The sequence below is a fragment of the Ostrinia nubilalis genome, chromosome 20 (assembly GCF_963855985.1).
Source record: "Ostrinia nubilalis chromosome 20, ilOstNubi1.1, whole genome shotgun sequence".
Taxonomy (NCBI): Eukaryota; Metazoa; Arthropoda; class Insecta; order Lepidoptera; family Crambidae; genus Ostrinia; species Ostrinia nubilalis.
Window position 1 is genome coordinate 9,963,974 of NC_087107.1, and position 25,487 is coordinate 9,989,460.

At 36.5% G+C, this 25,487-nt stretch overlaps 1 long non-coding RNA gene and 1 other non-coding gene across 2 annotated transcripts in view; one reads left to right on the plus strand and one right to left on the minus strand.

The window, feature by feature from the left end:
• LOC135081632 (uncharacterized) overlaps positions 1 to 22,003 on the minus strand; it is an 83,664-nt gene extending 61,661 nt beyond the window's left edge. The window contains exon 1 of the long non-coding RNA XR_010259227.1: positions 21,744 to 22,003. This is a non-coding gene — a long non-coding RNA (uncharacterized LOC135081632). The remainder of the gene's footprint in view (positions 1 to 21,743) is intronic.
• Positions 3,205 to 3,277, plus strand: Trnaa-ggc (transfer RNA alanine (anticodon GGC)). Its single transcript has one exon. It is a non-coding gene; the product is annotated as a tRNA-Ala (tRNA).
• Positions 22,004 to 25,487: the final 3,484 nt, after the last annotated feature.

Sequence of the window (25,487 nt, forward strand, 5' to 3'; positions counted from 1 at the left end):
AATATGCCTCCGTATGTAAGGTACTGAGTTATTCATAATAAACAGTTGCAAACAAACACAGGTAGACAAAGGCCATTGAAACACAATCCATAAGTTATGAATCAAGTAAGTACGCATTATGGTAGGCCAGCATTATAATATAATTAGAGCAAGATTTCTTATTCCTCAAGTAACATAAATATTATCATAGTATAACGCGGCGATAGGGTTAATGCTCGCACTCAAGTTTGGCGGGCGTTTGTTTTAAAAACACGCGGGGCTCGCGCGCTCTGTCGGCGCTCTTCGCCAACGATCGTCGTCGAAACTTCTAGACTCGTGCATAACGCCAGTCCGCCCATGGCCGCGACGCGCGCGCAAATCTTTCTATGTTTAGACCGTAAAATCATTGTTTGCTACTGATTTCAAGTATTATTGATGTTATATTTCGTTTGTGTGGAAGACAATATAAGTTTCTGTGCCTTTGAATCGTGCTTTGGACTATTATTTCACGACCCCGAGTACCAAAGAACTAACTTTACAATAGTCATTTTATCTTTTAAACTCGTATGTACGAGTATAATAGGTACGCAAGAAGAAAGATTCACTGTTTTTTTCATCCAGCCGCTGCCAACGATCATCTTGAGGTCATCGGTTCATCAAGCGTTGTCTCCAATCAAGATTCTATTTACTTCACTTTTCCTCGATTCTTCGAAAGTATGATCGGCCCATCGATACGTAAGTAGATGAAAGTATAGTATTCGTCTATGGTCGTAGTACGTCGTGGTTGACTGGCAGAGAATGCCATCCGGCATTAAGTCCGCCACAGTGCATTATATTTATGTGCAGAAGTTTAAAATAAATACATATGGTCATCGAATAGCTGAAGCAGATAGCAGAATAGACTTTTGAAAAAAAAATCGGAATAGAAAGAAAGAAAGAAATACTTTATTAAATTCAAATTTTCAAAGCCCTTACCCAAAATGTTGGCTTCCAGTAAAATTAGAGCTTAACATTATGAAGTTGCCAGCTGGGCGTGCAAAAAGCTAAACATGATAGAGCTTTTTGAAAGCTTTTCCGACCAATTTGGACGGTGTCCGGTCCGTCCGTTTTTGCTACCTCGCGTGTTGCCTTGACTGAAAACCTGAAATACGCTTCCCGTTTTGAAAATACGCACATTTCTTTGTATACCTTACGTAATTGATTCTGAAATCAGTTTTTATCTCCACCCCGGATCTCTAAAAATGTAACATGCATTCGTTCCGCTATGTTACATTTTGAGATTTAAGTAAAAACGTATGAAAAGATTTTATTGCAATGAAAACGGTTCGGACAGAGTAAAACCCACCAAAAACATTCTGTAAAAACTAGCCAAGTCTCGATGGAGCTGCTTGTTTATCTCTAAAAAGTAATGAAATCTAGACTAAACAAGATAAGTCACATATAAAGATACTTTAAATAAATAAATAAAACGTTTATTTATTAATAGACATAGACGAAAAAAACTTAAATATTCTTACTTAATTTACCTACAATCAGGTTTATACAAGCCTGATACTAAAACTAAACTTTAGAAGCTATCACGAAGGATTTATTGCTGCAAACTCCCTCTAAGGCGGAATAGCAATAAAACTAATACAGCCCTATTTTAATCTAATAAGTAATTTAAAGAAAGACAGTTTCCCTTTAAAAGATTTAACTATCGCTAGATTCCATAGAATTCTGAAACTACTAGGAACTGTTACCCTCCACCTTCACAATTTACCTTGATTTCTAAGAAGTATACAAACTCGCCCTAACCTTGCACTCTATCAATGTCTTTACCTAAAATCAGCTTGTCCATAATGGAAAATCTTTTCAGTATATAAAAACAGGCTAAGTGCGAGTCGGGCTCACGCACCGAGAAGGTTCGGTACAAAATTGAAGGTTTTCGAGCAAAAAACAGCAAAAGGTCACGTTTATGGAGCCCCACATAAATATTTATTGTTTTTCTTTTTTAGTATTTTTTTTCTTATAGCGGCAACAGAAATACGTCATCGGTGAAAATTTCAATTGTCGAGCTATCACGTTTCATGAGATACAGCCCTGGTGACAGACAGGCATTGCATTCTTAGATTTCACAGAATAATAATAAGTAGCTACGTACAGAAGGTTTTCTTCGCGAAGGTATTTAAGGAAGCCATAGGGCTGACTTCGGTAAAATGATGTGTGACGTGAGGTGGCGGAGGAAATACATGATTTAAATAAGCATGAATGATTTTTTGTGTTTCTATTTTTATTCAGGCAGTTAAAATACTGCACAGTATTAATTACACCTACATAGGTACATAGTTAGTTTATTGTCTTTACAATGCAAATGGGTGAAGATAAATCTCAGGAGGTGTAGTCGCGCGTGTTTTGTTTTCGATGCAAACTCGCGGAGATGAACCTGTTCGTTCATCTCCGCGAGTTTGCATCGTAACCTGGCAATATGGTCCCATTTTGACCTTTAACGGAACCCTAAAAAGATTAAGGTACACCGACAAGCTTGGACCATTATCGCCTATCGACTATTTAAGGATCAAGGCGTCATTATGTGCCTGTCCATCATTCTACCTTCGTAAAGAAGGCTTAGCTAAAGGATTGATGAAGGCAACTTGACTAGAATGTCGTTAACAGCCTGAAAGTGTTTTGATAGTTCACCTGAGGGTTTTAGGGTTAAACCTAATGATTAATTTGATAGTTTAGAACAATTAGTGTTAATATAACTTAATTATTTTGCCCATAAAACTTCGACTGCAGTGGTATTAAGTTCTGCGGTTTGCATTAACTGCCACACTTGATTGGATATAAAATAACAGAGATTTATAAAATACAAATAACAACAAAACGGTGTAAGCGTCCAATGATTATACCCACCTACTTATTTATATCTCTTGTCTTGTATTTTGTTCAAGAAATAAATAGACACTTCTTAATATAATTACACGTCACAGAAAACTAACAAAATATTTACTCAAGCTGAGTTGCACCATCTAAATTTGACCATTACTATAACTGTGACAGAGTTAAAGTAAGAGGTGCAACCTAGTTTGAAATGGCACTACTGCACTAGTTTGGCGGTCTTATCACTAAAGGTAGGTAGTTGGTAGTTGGGAAGCCTAAAATCAATTAAAGTTGCTTACTACCCAACAACAGAACGCTGGTCGTAACAGCGTATTACACTTGAAAACGACGGGTTCATCCAGTGTCTAAGTAGCTCAGTTGGAAGAGCAGTCGCCCGGCAAGCGAAAGGTCGTGGGTTCAATTCCCGCCTTAGGCAGTTCGATTTTTAGTTATTTATAATTTTCAAAACAGAATGTTTGCTAGGTTGAATCCCATATCCACAACCAGACAACATCATTATCTACAAAAACCGAGTCATCCTAAAGCGACGCGTCCTATTTCTGATAAATAAACTTAAAAGGGTTGGGTAGGTCCCGAGGGAGTTAAAGTTGGGAGCAAACGTCGAAATGTAGGCTGACGACCTTTTAGCGAATGCCTGAATTAAATTTTTCGGTAACGGTGATGGATGACGGAATAAGACCCCGTTAAAATGTTAACGTGCATGTTTGGTAATTTTTTAGAGTGATTAAATGGGTGGATATGTAGTTTTTAAGGTGTGACTTATTCGTTGGTTAGTTTTAGGAAGTCGTTTGTTATGTGTCGTTGTTTTATATACATTTTAATAAGATTGCCCAGATCTACTTAATGAATGTCTTAATTCCTGCGACTCTAGAGTTCCGATTAGTGTCAACATTCTTACAAATACTTCGCGTTATAAAAAAAACGTACCTAAGTGACCTCTTTTCGGGATGCGTTTTTAGTCGCCAAAAATTCTAGATTGAAATATCGGTGATATATTGTTACCTAATTAAGAGACTAATAAGGCTCGAAAGGCTTAAAGTTTCATTGTATCCTTTCCATTAACTAACCTACATGCTGAATTTGTTAGTATGTGATAACATAGTTAGGATTTCGACCTCTAGCAGACTTTATGACTTAACTAGCATTTCCAACTCCTTTTTCAACAAAAGTTGGAATTCGTAGCATATTCGACCTTGCATGATTCTAATTTCAATACCGTATGAGAAATTCGCGGCAAAACCGCAATTTCCGTTACAACATTTTGCTCCACAACTGAAAATTAAAATGGAAAGAATTCCAGAAAATACATTCCAAGGCTGTTTTTACCATCGAATATATTCTTTAGCTGGATCTTGTTTTTCAGGCTGTGTTGTTCTCTTATTTACATAAACAGTCTGCCGCAAAATTTGAAATGCAGAATTGAGGGAATATTTTGGTGTATACGTCATTAATTATACTAACACTAGTGGCAGCCAGTGGTTTCGTGCAAATACCCGTCCCACAATAGTGCAGTCTCTGAAGAAATTACGAAAAAAGTTTTACTATTTCCTGTTCTGTCCTCTATGTTCTGATTGTAGAACTCTTTTATCTATAAAAGCGAAAGGTCACTGATTGACTGACTCACTCATCACGAAATCTCAGAAACTACAAGTGCTAGCAGTCTCAAATTTTGCATGGGGGTTCCTTTTAGAATGTAGGTGCTCACTAAGACGGGATTTTGCAAAATTCAACCCTTGAGGGAATAAAACGGGATCCACGCATACGAAGTCGTGGGCGGCCGCTAGTTCTGTTTAAAATATTAAGAAATTATTGATACGTCTTTAATTGTTTGCCAAAGCGCAAAGACGTTAATCTACCAAAAGCAAAATTCTGGTACAAATAACATTCGTTAAGTAAACTCAAAAAGAACCGTTCCAAAATAAAACGTAGCGGATTTGACAGATTTTAGGGTCCTAATTAAAGATACAGTCCAAACAAATTTCCAAAATAAACAGTCCCAATTTGAGCCAAATGTTCAGCTTAGCATCCATGTTGCCGGGTCAGTCGCAAATTATACTTCGCAGAACATCAAAAGTCGCTAATGTGCGCACGACTAATTCGGTATTTGGCCACAAATGCCTGTGGGTTAGGGCTAAAGTCACGCGTGACAGGAATACAAACATGGCCGCATGGGAGCCACACAAATGTTTTTCATTTGTTTTTTTAACTAGCTCTACCTGTGACTTCGTGCGTGAGTAATTTACTTCTTTTAATTAGGTAATGTTTGAAGAATTATGATTAGTATTATGGAAGCATAATTATAGTAACTCGCCAAATTTTTTCGCGTAGTCTGTCAAAAGTCAAAATTATACGTTAGTAGGTACTTAATGGATACAGTAATTTACTTAGGTGTCCGTTAAAACTGCTCAAACAGACCAATTTTCCGTTATCTTTTCAACATAATATTATTGTAAGCTCTGCTTTATTTGTGGTTTATTATTTTAATTGTTAGTCGGAATTAATTACTTTATCTTCCATTCTTCCATCTTACATTCCAAAGGTAATTCCATCGCACGGTTGGAAGCACATAGTACGCAGAACTTACGGCCGATGGGCCAGCAAGGTTATGAAGCGGAGGCCAGGTATCGTAAAACGCAGCGTTGGGACATCCACCGACAAGGTGGTCCGACGACCTGATAAAGGTAGCTGGAAGGCCAGATGCAGGCCGAGTAAAAATACAATAATTATAATAAATTTAGCGATGCCTCTGTGAGTGCATTATACTGCAGCCGTTCACATAAGATCAACTAGATCAAGGCTGCTCAACTCCAGGCCCGCGGGACACAGCGTGGCCCCCAAAAGAATTTTAAGTGGCCCGTGCATGTACAGTTTGAAAAAAAAGCACCAAATAAAAAATCCTGCCGAGCACAGTACAAACTTTAAGTTAGCTGTCAAAAATGTCGGTGACCCGTCGTTAACGACTGAATCCACCGTTTGGCCTGACTCTTCAAAAGGTTGAGCAGCCTTGAACTAGATGAAGGGTTTGAAACGAAATTAATTGCTAAAAAACTCAAGTGCACTCTGAAACCTGTTTTTCTTTTACTTCGTCTTGAGCTTTGTGCTGCTTTGAGTAAACTGGATGAATCAAATGACAAGGAATAATGTGAAGAATACCAACCTCACAGATGTTCGCACACTATGAACAGATTTTTCTATTGTGATCGCCTAGCTGTCTGGAGAGACGAATAGGTGGAAATCTATTATTGCAAACCGCGTCGTGGAGATGTCGAAAACGTTTATATTAATAGTGACATCATGTTAATTCACAAGAAAGCTGACTCAGCTCCACATTTTGGATTATCAAGGCGAAACCATTGGTGAGAAAATAAGTACACAGATATTTCAATTGTGCTAAATTGAATGCTACTGCTAAAGTAAGTACCTAATGGGAGATTTACCAGAACAGCAAGTTACTCAATCTAGACAATTCATGAACAAGGGAGACGATTTTGAAGGACCCTTTCAAATGTTGATGTCCAAGGGAACAAAACTATAGAAACCTATAATATAGTGATATTTATTGTCTGCATGACTACAAAAGTTACCCACATTGAACTCGTTGGTGACATCACTTCCGAATCCTATAAGGTTCACTTCACACTCGATCAGCCGGCGTGCAGCGATTGCAATGATGAAGATGGCGATCGATGCATTTTGTCTGATCGCCATCACTGCACGCCGGCTGATCGCGTGTGATTGCGTTGGTTTGGCTGAACCTTTAAAGAAAGAAAGAACTATTTTTATTTGGTCCAAAACTTATAGGTGCTTTTATACGCTTTGTTGAAGAGTGACCGGACCTGTGAAGCAACCAGGAAAACTCGAACGGGCACAACGATCGCTTATTAAGGTCATGTTAAGGAAACCCTTCTTATATCCCACAGAGACTCTCTATAAAGATGCGAATCTAATGACAGTGAGACAGTTGTTCATCATGCAAGTGGCAATACGACAGCACAAATTCTTAAATTACAACCCTCCCACACAAAAGCCCACAAGTCGTAGGCCGCCAAAAGTTTGTCCTATGTCTAAACACAACACTGCATTCTTTCGTCGCCATACACCCTTTCTCGAAAAATTTCTGTATAATAAATTAAACACAGCACTAAATATATATCCTAAAATCCTATATGAATGTAAGACAATCCTTAGTAATTACTTATTGGAACTAAATTATCACCAAACGGAAGCACTACTTACACAATAACAATCACTATTCTATACAGCACGAAGCACACATCCATCTCACACTCACACACTATACTTACACGCTTACACAACACTCATCATCTCGCACACACTCTCTCTCTCTCTCTCTCTCACACACACTCACACACACAAGCACACACACACGCACACACACACACACACACACACACACACACACACACACACACACACACACACACACACGCATCCACACTCTCACCTCCTGAGTTACTTAGGTTTAGATTATCTTAGATTCTCTGGTATATTTTTATTTCTTTTTCTATATTTGTATTCTAGTTATAAGCAAAATTAAACAATAACACACGGTTCGGGCGGAGAGTCTGGAGGCCTGAAATACAGGAATTTCCTAGTTTAGGCTCCAGTCCTCTCCAATGTTATGTGTTTACTTACCCTATTTTCAACTTAACAACTCTCAACTTCATTATGTAATGCAATATAGTGAACATGTAATGTTGTGGTGGAAATAAAGAATTATTTATTTATTTATTTATTTTATTTAAAAAAAAATATGTATTTTAGAGTAGACGCATACCGTTGATTTTCCGTCGGCCGATAGTTTAGTCGGGCAGTTGATCAGTATGGGCATGAATGGGAGTGCGCACACTACGCCGATTCGATTAGGCCGATTCTTCATACAATTTAAAATCGGGCACAACTATCGGCCAACTAAAAATCAACGGTGTGCGCCTACTCTTAAGTGGCTCGTCTTCGAAGAAACAATAGTAAATTTATGAATCGGTAACACTACGCAGAATTTGCTTTCCTTACTATTTCGCTTCTACTCTAAGATTATAATGGTTTCCTAGAATATAAGTCTTTACAGCACAGTTAAAGCCTCCTGCTTCTAGAAATTTCTGAGTAGTTTTGAAAAGCCTTCAAGAGAGGTCCGCATTATTTCTAAGTACTTATACTTACTAACAATTTTCAAACCACACTATGTAGATAGAAAACCCGTACCTACTTGTTTTTTTATAAAGCACTGACCCATTTATTGTCCCGAAGCAGTGGTAGGGTTAATACTGGGACTTGTAAAAGTGCTTTTTAAAAGCCTACTTGCAAAAAATAAAATTAATTTTATGAGTTTTATTAGATTTTTTTGAACGAACGAAACCCCTGACAAAAGCATAATAAATTATAAATGTCATAATCGTCGCCTATCTGATATTTCTATTATTATTACTCATCATAGGCGAACAGGATAGGGCTCTCTTAAATTACAATTTATCAGATCAAACCTGGGCATTTGTTGCTTGTCTCCAAATGGACCTTTAAATTTCTTGGTATCAAATGAAAATTACCTGACCTAATCGCCCTGAAAGTTCTTTGTCCAAAAGACAAAAGAGTAAATTAAAACAATTTAATAAACCTTTGAAACTTCTAACTGGTTCAGAACAGTCTTAGAAAACAATGGCGGATATTCTGCGTCTTCAATTTTTGATAGCGCTTATTATAAAGAAGAAAATAAATTTGAAACAGTCTTGAATAAAGAAGGAATAAAAATAATAAAAAAGTTACACGCAGTTTAATTGCTTGCGGCTACGAGTCTTCAGGAGATTCTGAAGATATATTTTTATCGTAAAAATACAATAGAATAAACATTTGTTAGAAGCTTTTAAAAATCAAAACAAAAAACTCTCTTAAGACTGTCTGTCACTACTAAGTATTTTATGATTCGGCCAAAAAGTCAAGAAAATCAACATACTTAATCGATTCAAAAATTGTAACTAAAGCAACTAAATATTGGTTGACTGACGATATCTATCGCCGAACCATTGAAAGGTGAATAAACTATAACGGAAAACACGTTTCGGTAAGTAAAATGAAGGACACTCACCTGCTAGATGGACCGACGACCTCAAGAATATAACTGTCAGCGACTGGATGAAAAAATTTGATATCGTACTTATGAGACTTCTTGAAGCCATTGGCATTCTTTTAAACAGCAGAGAATTATATTCAACTGAATTCCTAAAATTTTTCGCCTGAAACACAGGTTCTTAACCTAGTTCAGGCTACAAAAGACTCTGAACTAAGTATTTATGTAAACTCTAGCATAATAAGTTCTTATAATGCTTTTATTTTAATGAATAAACTAATTATTTATTATTTATCTATTTAGAAAATCGTTAAATACCCAGGTCCGGATCTACCATATGGCTTTTTGGGCCCAGGGCCCCGTTTATTCAAGGGATACGCGCCACACACGTGTCGTGTATCCCGTGGCGGCCACTCGCTACAGTAGTGTTCGCGACTCGCCACTATAAAAAATATATTTTAAAGTGTGTTAGTCGCCATCCCTGGCCACCGGTGGCTGTGGTCGGTGGCCACTCACGGTCTGGCCCTGTAAATACCTATTTCTTGTATACTCATCTAGTTAAAACCAAAATCGCCTAAACAAAAAACGAAACATTTCCCCAAGATAAATAAATAGCACTTACCCTGAAAATACGAAAAGTACGAGTCTCGCGAATCTCATTAGGATCGAAAAGGTGACAGGATGACACAAAATGATTTACGGGGACATTAATGTAGGTATAAAACGACGTTGCTGTGATTCCTTGGGGGGAGAAAGTCAAAAGGTTTTAGGCTGGAGCTGTTTTTTGGTTTCTATTTCACTTGTCAAGTTTGGTGTATATTAGACCAACCTCTATAGGTCAAACATTTAACTCAGTGAGTAGCGGCACGCGAGAGGTGATTTTGACATAATTATAACGTGACAGAGCATATTTAGCTTACATTTGACGTAACAAAAACATCCTCCCGTGGCGTTCCCATAATGACTGAGTTATAAGTTGTAACAATGTGTTTAAGTATGTTTTTTATGATCTGTCTGACGGACTAAATAAAATTTCGAATTCATTACTCAGTCATCATCCCATCTTGTGAGAATTTATATTGAATTGACATTTTGACCGCCTCAATGGATAATGTAAGATATTATCTTTATAATTTAATATCTATATCCTTGCCTTGGTTCGATTTCTAGTAGGGGCATAATATTTTTTGCTCTCTTTGGTTAGCCAGTTCCTCTGTGACACGTTTTAGGATTGTTAATTACCTAGTCCAATGATTGGCAGACTTTGTGAAATTATTCCAGTAACGTCAAGCAGGGCAGGCCTCCTACTAGGTGGACCGACGATCTGGCAAAGGTCGGAAGAGCCTGGATGCGGGCAGCGCAGGACCGTTCATTGTGGAAAACCTTGGGGAAGGCCTTTGTCCAGGTAGACGTCATTTGGCTGAAACGAACGAACTTCAAGCAGCATTTGCTAATATTGACTCTAAATGTTTAAAGTTATAAATATGGAAGCCTAAAAGATAATTAAGTAAAGCCTAAATCCTACACAATTAAACCAGCTAATGAATTTTGTTTCTTATCTGCCGAAGTTTAAATTAATGGAGTTTTGATTTATGGGCAATATTAGGATAGTCTAGTTAAGGCTACCTTTCCACAGAAGTGGAGCTTATAAAAAATATATTTTTCAAAATACAGATGTCATCTTCGCTTCGATTCAGTGGAATCAGTATAAGCTTAGTTGACAAGAATCTATCTATCTATATTCAAAATATATTATATAACTCAAAGGTGACTGACTGACTGACTGACATAGTGATCTATCAACGCACAGCCCAAACCAATGGACGGATCGGGCTGAAATTTGGCATGCAGGTAGATGTAATGACGTTGGCATCCGCTAAGAAAGGATTTTACGAAACTCCACCCCTAAGAGGGTAAGACGGGATCCACGCGTAGGTACGAAGTCGCGGGCGGTACTAGTATAATATAAAAGCGAAAAATCACTGACTGACTCACTCATCACGAAATCTCAGAAACTAAAAGTGCTAGGAGTCTCAAATTTTGCATGGGGGGGCCTTTTAGAACGTTTCGAACGAACGATTTTCCAAAATTCAATCCCTAAGTAAAACGAAGTCGCGGGCGGCCGCTAGTTACATTTAAATGTAAAGCTTATCTGGCCAGAACGGAGCTTGGTCATGGTGAGTGAGGTATAGTGACATGCAAGTGTCGTAGTTGTTGTTGTCGTAGTTTGACAGATTTTTGACGTTTGTCAAAGTTAGATTAAGATGGTGCAACCCAGCCTTAATATAGATACCTACGTTGAATTCACCAGCCTGTTGTTAAATGAAGATAAGTAACATAAAATTCTTCAAAACTACAGCATTCTACAGTAAAAAGGCATGCTACATTTCGGGTACCAAACAGTTCCACGGCAAATCCAATCCCAAGAACGGAATGGCCCGAGACAGTTCCATTTGTTGGAAGTTGGAACCCAGTTCGAAGTATGTTGTAAACTGTGTTACAGATCTCCTGACCGGTGCTTAGATTTTTTTAAATACTGACTGAAACTTGAATCGAAAAATTTGACAAACATTTTGTTGCGTGTGAATCACTAGGACGCTTCATTTCACGCATGCTGACGCCCGTATTCACAAACATTACTATGAGGCCTCACAGTGCGAGTGGACACACAGGGTAACATATTATCCAATCAAAAGCTCTATTCAACGCTGTGCGTTCGATTTGCTGCTTCACTAAAGCAAGCATCGTTTGTGAATAAATATGCTGAATCAAGGTTATTTTGTAACTAATGCAAAAGGAGAGTTAATATCGATGTGAGATGCGAGTTTTTTTGTTTTATGTTCACCCTGTGCGTCCATGCGCACTGTGCGACCTCATAGTAATGTTTGTGAATACGGGCGAGATCAAGGACTAATAAAAGTCATTACAATACTTTCCCTTTACATATTAGTGGGACAAATTTGGGTGGATTAATAGATTGATGTGACTTTTTCACGAAAAATAATGAAACGATTTTGATATAACTCTATTCTACTATAATATACATTAAAATAATTAATTAGGCTACTGTGCTCTTTATAATGATATTGAGTTAATTGACCAAATTAAAATTGTAGTTGGCCGCATTTTGTCAAAATATTAATTCAATTCATCATCACTATTTATCAGTCCCCTATGGGATTTGAACCTGTAACCGCAGGTAGTTAAATAGGAAAACCGCAGACAGGTGGCATTATATGTTAATGTCCAGATATTATTTTATAAATTAACATTAATGTGGTAGGTAGTAAATCCCAACTAATATTATAAATGCGAAAGTAACTCTGTCTGTCTGTCTGTCTGTCTGTCTGTCTGTCTGTCTGTCTGTCTGTCTGTCTGTTACGCTTTCCTGCTTAAACCTCGCAACCGATTTTGATGAAATTTGGCATAGAGATAGTTTGAGTCCCGGGAAAGAACATAGGATAGTTTTTATCCCGGTTTTTGAAACAGGGACGCGCGCGATAAAGTTTTTCTGTGACAGACAAAATTCCACGCGGGCGAAGCCGCGGGCGGAAAGCTAGTTACTTATAAAAAACCTGGCTGTAATCAGAAAACTTCGATTTATTGTTACGAAAATAAAATTACTGTAACTTAATTATTTTTGGTAACGAACAAAAGGTCTATTTTGAGGTAATTACAATATTCGGTACATTAAAGCCATGAACGTAATCGTAATTAGCAGAACTATCACGAAAACCAACAATGCCGAATGTTACCTCGTCAAATAGGTACAGTAACTTTATTACTTTTATATAACCCCACAATACCGCAACAATATTTGTTATTTTATTACCTATTTTGCCAAATTCACAGCAACTGGTGTGTGAAAATGCTTTTACTGCGTTCACATAAATCACTCTTGTTTGAAACTATACCACTAAATCACGTTACTAGTTTTATGAAAGTCGAAAGTTGTGAAAATGTTTTTTCGGGGTCACATATTTTTGACATTCACTCGTATTCTTAAATGTGTGTATTAAATAGAAAAGCCTTATTCGCTTTTTCGTTCGTTTCAGCCGAAAGACGTCTACTGCTGGACAAAGGTCTCCCCCAAGGATTTCCACAAAGACCGGTCCTGCGCCGCTCGCATCCAGGCACCACCCGCGACCTTCACCAGATCGTCTGTCCACCTAGTGGGAGGCCTGCCCGCGCTACGTCTTCCGGCTCGTGGTCGCTACTCAAGAACTTTCCTGCCAAACCAGCCATTAGCTCTAGGAGCTATGTGCACTACCCTAAGCGATTCTGCGGGCTATGTCAGTCACTTTAGTTCTCCTGCCGATCTCCTCATTTCTGATTCGAAAGAAAGCCTTATTAAATAAATAAATTACCATCACCATTCACGTATGGGTATTTCATCCAATTTAAATTACATTCTTTATCAGAGTTTTTTTTCGTTTCTACCTTCATACATATGCATGAGGGAGTTAGATTTTAACCAAATCATGCTTATTTAACCCCAATGCTCACTGGTAAAAGTTACTTCATCGTTTTCCTCGCTTATATGTAAATTGGAAGGTAGCATTCCAGGCGATATGATAATTTCACTTTACTAGCTTATGGCCGTGGCTTTGTGTGCTTTTCGGTCTTGAAATGTAGACTATTCTGTTAATAGAAAGAAAGAAAGAAATGTACAGTCGCGGAATGAAAAGGTTCGTCAGTTTTCAAATTGATTCCTTCAACGAATCGCGAGCACATATTACCTTTTTAAACTATGTTACAGAATAATCTCGAGTTAGAGAAAATAATCTTTAGCTGTTCGTCAGTAAAGTTCAAAACTATTCAGATCAAAGTTGTTTGACGATTTATCTTGTCAAGAAGATTATTATGATTGATAAACTAAAACCTTCTTGTTGGTTCAACCTGCCATTATTATTTCTATTAAAAAACTACATTTTGTAACATTGCACTGATAGGATAGATAAATAAACAAGCAAAACCTTATCCGTTAGCAAACGTCATATTTATTTAAATGTTAGCAGCACTCTTTCTTGCACGGTTATGTTGGCAGGTTTGACTCTTACAGTATCTAGTGCAAGCGAAAACCGACACTAAGGTGACGAACCTTTTCATTCCGCGACTGTACTTTTCTTGGTTTTTCAAAGGCTGAATATAATTATGATGATTCATCCGACCGATTCCGACTCCTAAAGGTACATTTGCAGTATCGCCTGCGGTAGCAATCTGCAGTTCATATTGGATTTGTAGGTACTTGGTATTATACATACATATACCATCTTGGCGCCGCGGCGCTGATGCGCCCGAAAGACAGAAGTACACAGTGTATGATACAGGGCAGAATGTACACAGTGCTTGAAACATACAAGCTTACATTATATTTTTTCCCATGTCATGTCAAAAAATATAAACTTACATCAATCTTTTAAACTGCGATCTCCAACCCGCCTGCCAAGCATGGGGATTATGGCAAATCCCTCCACTATAGTGGAGGGGGTTCATAGTCAAGCAGTGGACTGTAAAGAGCTGTTGATGATGATGATGATGTCAAAAATTACATATTTTTTTCCGTCAGGTAAGTAGTCAGTGATGAAAAAAGTTTTAAAAATGTTAAAACTTAACTTTAAAAATTATGAAGATACTTTTCATCCTCACCTAATTAGATAACCATCTTTATTATCTCATTAATTATTTCAGTCGGATATTTTAAAAGTTCCCTCAATCCAGTTAGCGGTGTTACAGTTCCCTTTATTACGTTAACGCTCCCCTTCTTATTGCTTTTGGGAAACATATAGATGCAAATTGGCTTAATATCCCCCTTTGGAAAGGGGATACGCCCCGTACTGATCTGCACAGGGGTGGATTTAGGGTCCCGGTGGGCCCTTTGGTAATGATTACGTTAAATTAATAAGCATAAGCAGCTTTACTAAAACCTTATTGTTTTGTTTATGTTTCAAGGAATGTGTTTGAAGGTGGTTGTTTAAAAACTAACCTCTTATCGTAGCGTATCGGATTAAAATTTTGGTACGACTTGGATTAAGATTTTGGAAGAACAAATTAGTAAGGGGCATTTTCACTAAAACACAAAAATTAAAAGAATTAAAAAAAAACAACTTGAAAAAATCTAACTGCCTAAGGCGGGAATCGAACCCACGAAGTAGAATTGCCATTTAGTTTTATTTTTAAACAAGTTTAATATTCATAAGATTACCTAACGCATCTGATATTTTATGCAGATGATGATACTTATTAACTGCTTAATACTTACTTACACTCTTGTTAAAACTGATTTAAAGGGACACATCAGCACTTCTGATCAGCAGGGAGTAAATTTAACCCAATATCTTAGCATTAATCTATACAGTTAGACAGACGTCTGTCTTGCTTTCACGCCTAAACTACTGAACCGATTTTGATGAAATTTGCCATATATCTCTATGTTTGAGTCCCGGGAAAGGACATAGGATAGCTTTTATCCGGATTTTTGAAACAGGGACGCGCGCGATGTAGTGTTTCTGTAACAGACAAAATTCCACGCTTGCGAAGCCGCGGGCGGAAAGCTAGTTTCAAAATATGCCACCAACAGAAAAACGAGGTATATGGACTAAATGAAAATGTCCTTTCCAAACAATCAAAACAGTGAAATGCTAGCCTTATTCGCAAATCTTGTTACATTTCATGGCGTCTCTATCAACCTCCAATCCGGCTCTGCTATCCAGCGAGAATAATTTCGTTAAGCTCATATTTTCGGTTAAAATTCAATTTATGGTTAGTTCGTAATCACCCCAGTTCCAATTAGTGGGTGAATGAAACTGTGGCGTGAGACGGTACGTTTTTCTTTATTTTTCACTCTTGCGTAATGTTGGGAATAGTCGACAATTTGACTTTGTAAAATGTCGATACAGTTATTTGTATCGACTATGCCTTTTTTCATCTTCGTACAAAACGTCATTTACACGAAACACAAATAGAACTTTGGGTATTTTGTTTTAGCTTAGAGAGCCCAGGTCTTTAAAATTACTCAATGTAAAAGTAACACCAAATAGTAACTGGCCACATTCAACTTTAAGCCCAGAATAAGCAGTGAAGATAAGTTAGCAGAATATTTTATAGAACTCGAAAAATATCACCTACAGGTGGATATACAACAGAGCATTCATTTCTGGATTCTTACGAGTGATACAACGGGTAAAAACTTAGATTCCAAAGCACGTTTGGTTCGTGAAAGGGTGATAGAGCGGCTCGTTCCATTATTACAAGAAAAAGGTCTATACTCACCTTAAGATATCTTAATAAGTATTACCTTTTAGCGCTTCTGCACACAACGCCGCCACCGCGCCGCCGCCGTGCCGCCCCCGCGCCTTTGCACTGTTTATACGCGCCGCGTGAAGGCCGCTGCCGCTCCGCCGCCGCGCCGCTGACGAAATTATGCTTTGATGGCGCGGTGGCGACGCGGCGGCGGGCTTTACTCGGTGCGTATGAACAGTGTAGGGGCGCGGCAACGGCGTGGCGGCGGCGCGGTGGCGGCGTCGTGTGCAGGAGCGCTTAAGTGCCCTTGTTCATACTTAGTACAATAAAATCGTAAAACGATATCTTGGAAGTGAAAAAGTATAAATGTGTCGATAGTAGTCATCGATAATTCGCACAACCCACATCACTATTCTTGCCGTCGAGTTTTCAACACCCGCCGGGATGATTTTTCGTTTCAAATAATGATTTTCGCTCGTAATGAATTGTCTTTGTGCATTTTTTGGAACTTTTGTCTAGATTTTGGTTTTTGTTGTATCCAAGCCATTGTTAGGGCTAACAAAAGCTTTTGATACAGTTCTTTAAAATCGTTAAACTAGTACAAAAAGTACGTACCTATATGGTTTTATGTAGCTTAAATAGATTTCATTTCATTTTGTAATAAATACTATTTAAGTATTTTAAATGAGTTATATTGAAACAAAGACAGAGTTCTCAGAATTGTCAAGCAATTATTTATAGCTAACACTCAAGACGGTCTCTAAAACAGCTAAATTATGTGCAACAACTTATCAAGACAGACTATGCATGGCTCCCATCAAATAACCCTTGGAGTAAAGGGGCCAAAATGAATATTAAGCAACCCTGTATAATGTGAGATAGCGTTCAAGCTATAAAGCAAGAAGGTCAACCGAACCGCTGGCAATTTTTACTTGAAATTACTTATAAAGGCTACGAAGAAGTTACGGCCGTTGATATTTGGTATTTTAAGCCCCAAAAGACGTTTAAGGCTTTTAAAGGCATCCCATAAAGGAAGCCATAACGCTCCGATAGTATTCGAAATATTTTTATGTAGTAATAATATGGGGACGATGGAAAAAATACGTTGAAAGATAATAATAATATTCGCATAAAATGTGGTCGGACCTTGGGAGCCAAAACGTGGAATATGACATTAAAGTTGATCCTTCTTCTTCATCTCATATGTTTTAATCTTGAACCAAATCATTCAGCAGAAGACTAAAGTTATGGACTTAGTCGAAAAAAGGTAAAAAACAGAACTAATGAAAGTTGAAATAAATGGTATCTCTATTGAAAAACACGTTACGGGAAACGTATTGTACAAAACATGAAAGCTCTATGAACTGACTTCAAGAACAGAGCTTATTAATTACAATTTTTTTTAAATGTATTTGATCGCAATCACATATAATGTTATGAGAGATTGAGTTGTTGTATTATTATTTAATTATGAAAGAAAATAAAAAATATGAGTCTAATATTTTCTAATTATCTGTCTGACGGACAAATAATTGGAATTTTGTCATCTAGCCTATTAGCCATAATGCGCGTAGAGGGATTCATGGTATGAACTGAAATAGAAATACCTATTTGGTCAACAATACATAATTATTATTATACACATGTTTAACTCAATCAGTGAGATATTGTATATGATTGTAAATGCATGATTCAAACTATTATGACGACACGATAAAGTGTTTTATTTCACGTTCATAATGCTTTTTGCCCTCGAATCCGAGACTAGATCGTATCAAAATTAATGAGCTGTTAATATGATCAGATACGAGTATGCGAGCATTAAAACTTCTAAAATAGCTCTAAACTTTATAGTTATAGTGATTTTACGATCTTTTTAATTTCTCTTTACGTGTCATTTTATGATGTTCGATTTTATGGTGAAATTTTAGTGCGTTTGAAAAGCCTTTAAAATGTTATGTCTAATATAAAATTTTATATGCTTTAGATTATAAATCTGATAATTTACATAATGAAAATTAATAACAATCATACTGAACTACGGCCTCATGGAGGTAGAAAAAAGCGCTGGATGCAGGCCGCTACCAACCGGGCGATGTGGTAATCATTGGGAGAGGCCTATGTTCAGCAGTGGAGGTTTTGTGGCTGAAATGTTGATGATGATGATATTAATATTTTTTTTTACATTATCTTGATTTCAAAATTCTTCCTGTACTAAATTGCAGATATTATTTATAACATTTAATTAATAATAAAAAAGGGAGTTTTTCTTTTGTACGTCTCTAAAGTATTATGGATTTTCAGACTACCCTCAGGCTCTACTTATTTTTTGTAATCAAATATCAAATACATGCTCTACGTCCATTTCTTAATAGTCTATTGTGCTTAGACTCCCCATTTCTTGATGGCAATGTTGGAATATCCATCTGTTATGTAATAAATACGATATAAGACCATGTCAAGCTAAATCTATACTAATTATTATAAATGCGAAAGTAACTCTGTCTGTCTGTCTCACTTTCACGCCTAAACCACTAAACCGATTTTGATGAAATTTGTCATAGAGATAGTTTGAGTCCCGGGAAAGGACATAGGATAGTTTTATCTCGGTTTTTGGAACAGGGACGCGCGCGATAAAGTTTTTCTGTGACAGACAAAATGCTACGCGGGCGAAGCCGCCGGCAGAAAGCTAGTATGTAATATTAGATTGAAGTGAGTCCTACTTATTATGAAAAAAAACTGTGTTTAATAAGGCATGTATTTAAATGATCTTTTTAAATTAGCAAAAACGGCAAATAAAAAAATCTAAATGGTCATCTATTTTAATGATTGATCCTCTTTCTTTGAGACATAAAATAAATAAAATCGATCGATATTTTAACCTCTTTTGAACTACGCAAAAATAATTTGAGATGTAAAAATTATATCTGATCGTTACTTGTTGGTCCTCAAAAATAAAAGAAATGAGCACCAAATATTCAATATTGTGATACTTTTTTAAATAATTCGATTTGTATAAATTATTTTTTGTCTATATCAAATAATCTTCAAAATAATTATGTTATGGTACTTATTTTTATTAAGTTGTAGTCAAAGGATGGAAACTATTTAAAGGCACTTGATGTTCAAAGATATTTTTTTATTAAAAAAGCATACTTAACACGTTCACACTGCGTTATCGGGTCGAATTGACCTTAGGTGCTGGATGCGTTGGTGCGGGATGGATATATTCGGTCTTTTCAGTAGTACGAGAGATAAATATTGTTTTGCAATTGTTTCGTCAAACACAGTAAATATTTGGAAAAAAAAACTTATCAGGTCCTTACGACCCGATGTCGCACTAAAAGTAAACAAATATCGTTTAGTGCTTTTATCGGGTCTAATCGACCCATTGACAGATGATTTTATGGTCACTGATCACGGTCGAGATCGGTATACTAAGAGAAAATCAACCATGCGATTTGATAAAAATAAAGAGGTAAAAATTATGATGTCGGGTTTAGGGAGTCAGAAGTAAGAAATTATTTTACATCGCGCCTCTAGTCCCTAACTAAGCAAAGCTTGTAATTTAAACAAACATGGCAATGTACCATTCTGCTTGCTTATTGGCCGCTAAGCCCTTGGCCAACTCAGTAACCAATGACGGACGATTGTCACTCAACCACAAAGTACCGCGTAAATTAAAAGATATTTTTTAATTAAAAATATTAACCAATAATATTTTTTGTTAGATCAAATATATTTTAAAGTTAAGTTATACATAGATCGAAATGTATTTATTAGGTGATCAATATTAAAAGGCAAACTTGATATAAAAATCATCAAATTAACAAAATTAAAGATCAATAACTAAAAAAGAGGATCAAATATTATTTTTGTTTACCAAATATTAAAAGAGTATGTTAAACATAAATATTATGTTACCTTTAATGAAGATCATTCAAAATTTATCCGTAGATCTACTAATGTAGACCCAATAATTAATATAAAGATAAAATATAATAAAAAACATCATTTATTTTTAAAAGTGCACATACAAAAAAGATCAATTAGTTTTTAGAGGATCAAATAATATTGTCCCGTTTAATAAACGTGTAAAGATATTTTAAGCTTTCGCATTCCATTTCAAATAAAATAGAGAAACACGTGTCTTAACACGACATTTTTTATATGAGTTATATGTACTCACGGATTGTCGTTTTGGTTGCTTTTCTGTTTTATTGAAACGTGTAATCTAATAAAAAAACTATGGTTTGTAGCACAAGAATGAATAGAGGCATTTCTGCCAGGGATCTTATGGATATCCGTAACCGTAACTGAAACTTTCGGATATCCGAAATAAAAAAATATCCGAAACCGTAACCGTAACCAATTCAAAAGTTTCGGATAGTTTCGGATGTAGGCAGTTTAGGTATCAATTTTTATTTTTACTTTTTATTCGATGTCAAGTGTGCGGCCATGAATGAACCATGTTGGACAACTATTGCAAATTGCATTCTAAAGCACAGATATCCGTAACCGTAACAGAAACCGGTATAATATTACTCCGATATCCGTAACCGTATCCATAACCGAAACTACATATCCATAACTTCCCTAATTTCTGCTAATCGCATTTCTATTATGTTGATATCAAAGTATCTCCTGAACGACTGAAACTCTCCTGAAAATACGAAGAGAATATTTTAAAGATAAATTAGGCCTCTCGGGTTCCATCCATAGGTTAAGTAGACCTACGCCCAGTTTCAGTCCCAGTCTACCATTTAGTATTTTACCCGACTGCGCGACGCAAAGGAATGGTAATGTTTTTTACAAAAGTAATTGAGAAAAATCGTCGAAATGATCTATAATAACTTTGTACAGCAATGGCCATACTGTAACTAAAATTATGATGATATTTTGTCAAGATTTTTATTGAACACCCTGTATATTATTATCATGATGTAGTTTGTTATTTAAATCCGCAAATAAAAGCGTGGCAATTGAATCGCGAACAGATTTACATTTAAATGTAATCCAAATGAACCACTATGTGTAATCCATTTAGGTTACATAATTCAACATTTTTTATCCTAAAGCTTAACGACTTTCATTTTAAAAACACGATTTTTGTTGTAGGTTTACAGTAAATAGCAGTTATACAATCCATCGTTAAATTTTAACTGCTTTGCGTATACAAAAAGCATTAATTAAAGCTTTAACAAACGTAATTACGTTTGTTACTACCCTGATCTTTTTGATTATGAAAAATATAACAATATCGATTCAATATCCGTAGTATTTGTTAATAACTTATAATTAAGTTGTATGTTGAAACTTTCAAGGGGTTTTTTTTAAATCAAGAGTCAAATCAACATCAAAATGTATATTTTGTCATCTTATTAAATTTTTCATTAAAAAGGTAGAAAAAGTTTAACATTACCTAATATACTCGTAAACTAATCTCCACCCAGTGGGTTCCTTTCTTTCTAAAGTATAAGTAAAGAAAACTTAATATTAAAATCCCTAAGGATATTAATTACTTATAATAACATAATACTAATTAGCAGATATTTACCTATGCCAGGAAACGCCTCATTGGAGTCCCTGGGGCTAGATCGGCAAAAACTGCGTTCCTCTCATCACCTTAATTAAACTCATTAATTACAAATAAACACCAGTCAAATTCACATCACCACAACAAAAAATAATTTCATTAATTTATTTTTAAAAATTCACAAGAGAAAATCACGAATTTATGAAAAAAAATCTCGCGTATTTCCCAGAGGAAAGTTTGACGAGCGAAATCGCCTGGTCACGATACACGAGTGCCCAGCGCGAAAGCTGAGGCCGTACTGAGTGTCTCTACAAGACAGCCTGTTCTACCATATCCTGCTGAAGTCCTCGCTTCACTTCATACATTGACTCTTCGACCGCAGGTAACGAATTTCCATCAGTCATGATAGAAGCAATGTATACTTACTTCTAGTTTTGTATCGTTTACTTAGGTGATTTCCTGAAAACGCTAATCAAAGTGCGACAGCATATCAAGTTTAGCACTGTAGCATCTTATTTTGTTGTATTAAGTGATATTTTGTAATAAAAGAAAAATTTGACGAGTTCTGGACTACATGATTGAAGTCAATCATATTTTGAGATCGAAATATTTTATTTCCTAAATAAAATAATTCAAATTACTGACCATTTGGAAGGAAATCATTCGATTAGGTTAAAACCTAACCTGACGTAAACGTTGTAGTAAAAAAATAGAAGGGTAGCATTTGATGGTGCTTATTTAATTTATTCCACGCTTTTGCAAAATAATATGTATAACTTTTCCATAATGTGTGTACCATGAAAAATACTAAGAACATACGCGTTACAGTATTTAACTGAATGTCATCCACACAGCTTTTAGCATAACAGCATTTATCAAAATTAGAGATGATCCAAACTGAAGCGAAGCATTGAAAAAAGTTGAGGTCTAAAATGACCAATTATCTTTTTCAATAGTGTTTTGTTTTTCTCGACGTTTGTCCACAATACTCTACCTACAGCTTAATGATTAATGCATCGTCTATAACGTCGCGGTCACGGGTTCATATCCCGCTGGGGGCAAACAATGTGAAGATTTTCATGCGAGTATTTAAAAAATCTGAACCATAGAAATCAAAATGCAAGTTAAATGATTAGGATGTTAAAACAAAGTAGGAGTAACCCACTTTAACCTTTTACCTTGTTAATGAGAAAACTAGTAGTTAGAAACTTTTGGTGACCTACAAAAGTTGACCCAACTTGAAATTACCAATTAAACTTAACTTTGGAAACGTTAGTGTGCGACAATTACGTCGTTTTCTTTTAGTTTTAACCACAATTATGTTAAGACAGCACATAACTATAATGACAATAGAGCTTAAAGCACACGATGCGATGCGGCTGCGGTGCGGCGCCGTATCGCAAAGATTTCAGGACGTAGCACATTTATTAATCCGGAAAGGGATCGTAACCGTATCAACACGAGGTGGTCAGTATTCTTTGTATGAAATTCCATACTGTAACCATTGAAGTATTATGTACTAACGTAGTAATAATAGCTCAATGACTGTAACGCACACGTATCCGCACCGTAACGTAAACGCCTTGCCTCGCGGTTGACAGCTCGCGAAAGGTGATATAGATGACCTACAATGAACCGACCCACCAAATTCAATGACAGAGGGGCGCCACCATCGTTCAACTATAAAGTTTTCAACATGGCAATTAAAGCTCGATTCACACATATCAGTGAAGCCACAGTTCCGTCACAGTGTCCGCTCAGTTCAGTATCAGTGCTACAGTGATGCGTCAGTGAAATATTTTGAATATTTTAAAATGTCAGAGAGCTGTTTCAATATTCTTGTTCAGAAACTATGAAGTAAGTTATTTTGTTTTTGATGCCGCGGCGGCGTCCGTGATCCGAAAAAAAATATCGTCGTCAACGAATACGTCCGTGATTGCCGGTGTCGGCAGTGCCGACTCGGCACTGACACTGAGAGCACTGTGTCGTCACTGACACTGACAAGTGGGGATGCGTTCATAGAAACTGTATGAAAGAATATTTCGTACTGTGCCGGTACTGAGCCTAAACTGTGACTTCACTGATATGTGTGAATCGAGCTTAAGATGGCAAAAATTGGAACCAGTGATCCGGTGTTGACGGTGGCGCCTCCCTGACGTGTTGATCCCTTTCAGAGTTGATAAGTCTGCTATGACCTTTCGCCATATTATACGACGTGGCGCAGCACTGCTCGTGTGCCCGCCACAGATATTTCTACGTAAAACGACGCAACGACACCGCTCCCGCCGCTCCGGCGTCGCACCGCCGCCGCAACGCATCGTGTGCTTTGGCTCTCATACAGTTGTAATACACGTATTCATCACTATGTTTTGTGATAAATTTAGGTAGTCAGATGTACTAGAGTGTGTGGAGTTTGGAGATTAAAGCAAGACGTATGTTTCATGAAAACTATGGTAAAATGTAATTATAATAATTATGATAATTTTAAGACTTAAAATATGGGTTACCTACCCGTAATTTATTTTGAACCTCGTACCATTTTATCCTAATATTAACTAAGTACTGCTACCAACAATAATTATTATAATTTATATTAATTAATAATTTATTTTCATACCGAGCTCTATGTTACAATAATGTAAATCCTGTAATAATTTAGCTTTTTTGAAGCAGTTTAACTGGAAAAAAGTTGTCACGACCGCGACGTGAGACACGGCCATAATATTAATATAGCAAAAATTGTGTAAAACATTTCCCAATGAAGTTTCTGGTTACGACGTATTTCCAATCAGCTATTATGAGTTGAGATTATTTTACCTATTTAAACTGTGGAACTTAAAACACGTCTATGGTCAAGCAAAATGCGACCCTGTTTACTATATTGTGCTCAAAAACATTTAATTTAAAATAAACGTTTTGAATTTGAATATTATTATGCTCGTTTACTTGGTAAACAGATCTTTTCACGATTAAAAGCGAAATTGATTTTTAAAGAAATCTTACAGTTTAGGTACAGTCGAAAGTTCAATTTTCATTTCTATACAAATAAGACTAGGTATTTCTATTTCTAATGCTTATAAAACTAAAAAAAAGATATTGTATGCCAAGCACTAAAACTTTTTTTTAAATATTGGTTGATAAGGGCAGCAGGAAGGCGCTGGATGCAGGCCGCTACCAACCGTGTGATGTGGAAGTCATTGGCCTATATTCAGCAGTGGACGTCCGGTGGCTTAAATGATGATGATGATGATGATGATTGGTTGTAATCCGAGGAAGATTTTATAAAGATGCGTTAGGAATAGGATGAAATCTAAATATATACAGGATGTTAGGTAAATGGGTATATAAGCCGACACTAGCCCATGTTAACATATGCATATAAATGGTATGGTGAAGTCAGAAAATTGATATCATCATTTTAATTATTTTAATTTTCATACAAATCTGATTTTATAAATTTTATTTACCTAACACCCTGTATAACTCAAAGGTGACTGACTGACGTAGTGATTTATATCAACGCAACGCACAGCCCAAACCACTGGATGGAACGGGCTGAAATTTTGCATGCAGGTAGATGCTATGACGTAGGCATCCGCTAAGAAAGGATTTTACGAAACTCCACCCCTAAGGAGGTAAAACGGGATCCACGCGTACGAGGTCGCGGGCGGCTGCTGGTAAGGGTTTTTAAAAATGGTGATTATCAGACCTATCTTAGTGCAAGTAAACTGACCGATGTAAATCACCAGCCCAATAACGTCATTC